Source organism: Sceloporus undulatus, chromosome 3, assembly GCF_019175285.1.
Source record: "Sceloporus undulatus isolate JIND9_A2432 ecotype Alabama chromosome 3, SceUnd_v1.1, whole genome shotgun sequence".
Lineage (NCBI taxonomy): Eukaryota > Metazoa > Chordata > Lepidosauria > Squamata > Phrynosomatidae > Sceloporus > Sceloporus undulatus.
Genome location: NC_056524.1, coordinates 204889282 through 204893783, shown reverse-complemented (window position 1 = coordinate 204893783; position 4502 = coordinate 204889282). Strand labels below are relative to the sequence as shown.

General features: G+C 45.7%; 1 protein-coding gene across 5 annotated transcripts in view; it reads left to right on the top strand.

The window, feature by feature from the left end:
- The window catches only part of ADD3 (adducin 3), a 226427-nt gene that overhangs the window by 163035 nt on the left and 58890 nt on the right, over nucleotides 1-4502 (top strand). The gene's annotated exons all lie outside the window — the stretch shown is intronic.

Genomic DNA, 4502 nt, shown 5'->3' with positions numbered 1-4502 from the left:
ACACACTCCAGCTCCCAGAATTCCATAGCCTTGAGACACAGAAGAGTTGGGCTTTGAGTTCTGGTCCCCACAACACACTCCAGCTCCCAGAATTCCATAGCCTTGAGACACAGAAGAGTCGGGCTTTGAGTTCTGGTCCCCACAACACACTCCAGCTCCCAGAATTCCATAGCCTTGAGTCAGAAAAGATTTAAAGCATTGCCAGCCAAACTGGGTTACTTCTCCAGTGTGGATGCAGCGTGATGGGCTCCCTCCTGGGCTCCCTTTTGCCTCCCCCTCAGCCCCCCCCATGGCCCCCACAAGTCCTGCCTTCCCTCTTGTTGGGAAATGCAGGCCTGGCCAAGGGGGGGAGTTGGGCACACAACAACAACAACAACAACAACAGAGGAGGAGGGGGAGGGGGAGAAAAAAGAAGGGAAAGGAGAAGGAGGGAAAGAGGCACAGCAGGAAAAAAGAGAAAGCAGCTTGCCTGCAAAGCCCTCTCCAGGCTCCAGCCTTGGGCCCGGGCCCCGCGCGAGGCTCGAAAGAGAGGAAGCTCCTCCTCCTCAGGCTGGCCGGCCAATGGGGAAGACTGGAGCTGGGGCAGGCTCCTGGAGCAGGCTGTCCAGCCATTGGCCAGGCAGCCTGAATGGCAAGAGCCTCGCGCCCCCCCTTACAGAGCCTCGCGCCCCCCCAGGGGGGCGCGCCCCACTATTTGAGAAACGCTGGGTTAGGGGAACAAGACCCCCATGAATATGGAAAAACCGTAAATAACAAAAATACTGTTTTTACCTGAGAGGACACCTCTCTAGGAATCTCTAGGTCCTCCAGTGAAACTCTGTGGTCAATGTCCAACATACACTGACCATAGAATGGCACTGGAGTAGCTACAAATGGTCTTTCAGTGCAACTTTTAGTTAAAGTTGGCCACAGAGTTGCACTGGAGGACCTAAACAGTCCTAGAGAGAACATATTAATGAAATCCGTGAATAATCAAATCCACAAATATCAAAGCCGCAAATATGGAGGGATGACTGTACAAAGTAAATATCCTACCAGTACATAATATACTAGTCATGATCATACCTGGTCAACAGCAGATTTTAATTTTTGCTAAAATCCTTCTTTCCAATAGTGGTTGATAGTGTGGGAATAAAATACAATTTTCTGTTTTATGTAGGTGCCTGAAACTTTCTATTTTGTGTAGCAGAAACTCCCAAATTCTCTAGCCAAGGTCTTTTCCAGATTTGCTATCCAAGATCCAATATACATAAATCATAAATCCTGGCCCCATCACTGTCCCTTCTTCTCTGTGTGTTTGCTGTACTGCCAGATCCCATGATAATTGTATGCACAAGATGTTATCCACTATGGCCTCAGTAAGAGTAGAGAGCCCTATCGTACAACCGTTGGCAAGCTGCTCTGAGAAGCTCAAGTCACCACCATGCTGGAGAGCACCCTGGGAGGTTGGTGTCCATGCTGCTCTTTGTGGTAGTGCTGGTGGCTGCAGGAAACTTACGTTGCCTTCTTCCTTTCATGCCCAGACTCATGGTAGGCATCAAAGAGCAGCTGCTATCCAAGATAGTAAGACAGAATTTTCTAAAATGAGTGTAGAAGACTAAGTGGCAACACTTTGTGCCTCTGGGCAATTTGGTGGGAAAACAGTATGGTCCCACTGGGTTCAGAAAGCATGAACTAGAGTGAAAAAACAGTAGTTAATCTGGACAGTAAGGGAACTTGTTTCTGGGAAAACAGCGAATAGCTGATAGCAAACCAAAACAATTGAGATAATGGCAAAGCAAAAAGGGCAACAGAGAGTCTGAAACAATTTAAATCTTCAGTATCAGACAAGAAATCAGAGCAAATGAGTTCCAAATGCAACGTCCTTAGCCAGTCTGAGTGTCAGGGTTCAACCAATCAGAGCAGACAAACTGTCCAAGAATTTGGAGTTGCAACAAACCGATAGTCTATCCAAAGTCCAAAGGTCTAATCCAGGAGGTCAGGCAACAAGAGAGTCCATGAACAAAGTGCTTTTGCCAGATAAGTCAGTTAACCTCTGACAATGGTTCTGGGTTTCTGGGTCACAGGGTTTGTATCTCCATCTCTCATTGGGGTGCAGCGGTGGCCCAATTGCTGGTGTTTGTTAAGGGAATTCTTTTGGACTTGGTTGACTGGAAGGAGAGCACATGAAGGAGATCTGTCTCCTTTTCCTCAGCGACCTAACATAGCAGGAACCTCTGCTGCTGGTGCTAGAGTTTCCTGCCTGTCCTCATTGGCAGCAGTCCCTCTCTCTGTCTGGCACAGGCAGCTGAGACCAGGACTAGAGCTCAAGAGGCGTGGGTTCCTCTGCTTCCTCCTCGGAATCCTCCGACTTCTTCTTTCCCTTCACAGGGCCATGGACAAATTTGCTTGCGTGACAAGTTGCCATAAACACGTTCGCAGAGTGTTTTACAGTGGACTAGATTCCAATAGCAGCACCATGAGAAACACATAAAGAGAATAGGCAGTGGCGCTCCTTGCAGAAGCAGTCACCACTCCCTACCCTGCTCACTTCCTGTGTCCCGTCTCTGGATGGACAAAGAGGAAAGATGAACTTGGGCCTAGTAAGCCTATGGAAAGGAGCAAGGAGGAAAGGACCACTAATGCACACTTGTAGGTGCCACTCTCACCTCTGTGTCTCAGTCAAGTCTGGATGGTAAACAGGCAAAAAACACTAGATATTTTAGGAGGATCGATGATGGGAAGGAATGGTGAGATAACCAGGTCAGATTAACAAAGCCCACCATAACCTTTGAACTAGATTAAGATAGCAGAACTTTATGCAAAAACTATTAAACTATAGGTTTAAAATTATTACCACCTCTTTAACAAGATGGTTGACAGGACGGTTGCCCACCCTCCTGAGCCCAAACAGGTCTACAACGTTTCCCACCTTGGTCAATACTTAGCAATACAGTAGCTCGATCCAAGGGCAGCCCTACAAAGGGAATACAAAGTTAAATATAAAAAGCCCGTCTCAGTTCACACAGACAGAGGAGACACCTTCAAGTACCACTCGAAGACGTACCACCACAAATGAACGCTTGGAGGCTACAGGTCCTGGTTAGGCTTAACATTAAACCATTCTAAAATATAACAATGAACTGATCTTGTTCCCCTGAGCTTGGCACACTTTCTATTATCCTGCACAGGCAATGAGTCCAGGAAGCTTTTATTTGAGTTGCTTCATTAGCGTGTGGCTTGTATATCATACAAACCAATCTAAAGTAGTTAAGAAGGTGTAGTGGAAAGAAGTCAGTTTTAAACCATAGGGCCATAAATCTAATATTCGTAAGAGAACTTTCAGAACTAAGCCTACATTGTGCAAGCCCCCTGTACTAACACAAAAATAAGTTAGACAGAGGGTTTCCTTCCTGCCTCTCTCCAGGTCTAAGTTTTCATTTTCGCGGCAGGTGATTGGGGGCAAGAGTGAGGAACAAAGAAACATTTTGGTTCTGATGAAGTCTGCTATCCGCCTTGAAGCAGAACCCCACACAAGAGATCCTCCCCACAGTTTATGAAGACACGGTTTGTTTTCATTAAAGATAAGCCAGAGTGTAGGATTCTGACACACTAAATTGTGGTTAATCTAAAAACAGAAGCAGAAAAGGTTTTCAGTCTCTTGCGCATCCACAACGAAGAAGGGGACACATGCAGGGAAGATAGGTTTCCAGTCTTGTTATGTTAATACTAACCTATGGTTTAGCAATGATGGATCCAACACAACTACACCAAAGAAAATAATGTAATTCAGGGTGAAATACTACCAAGATACACAAAAGATGAATACTGTAACTAACAATGCAATGTTTACTCTGAAGTAAGTCCCGAATCTGTGTTCCATGGAAACAATTTCCTCTTAGGAAAGATGTTTAGGATTGCTGCCTAAGTGGCCTAATGATTTACAGGGGACAAATCCACAGTCAAATATTAACTTGTGCAAATGTCATAAGAGACCTATACTTCAAACCGATACAAAAGTACAAAGTATGTGTTTCATGTATGTCAAAAGCGTTACAGACTGAAAACAACAGTTATGTAAATTCTGGACACGAACTCTGAGCCGCAAAATTTTGTGGCACCCAAGCTGCGCCCGTTCCTTGCGATAATCAGATCTAACTAACAATGACTCACGCCTTGAGTTACACCCATTGGGACTACTGTGAACGAATAGTCTATGGCGGGCTGCCTTTGGAAACTGTTCGGAAACTCAATGGGTTCAAAAAGGCGCAGCCAGAATGCTGACGGCAGAGACAGTTTATAAAGGACCATATAACCTCCCTTATTGAAAACAAATTCAACTGGCTTATCAGTTCACTTCCAGGCACAATTCAAACGTGCGGGTCATGACCGTATGAAGACACCTACAAACGGCTTAGGTTCCAGACTAATTGTAGAAACGGGATCTCCCCATATGGAAACCTAACAAAACCAATAGATCTTCGGATAAGCTCGGTCCGCTGCCACCATCAACAGGGCTCGTC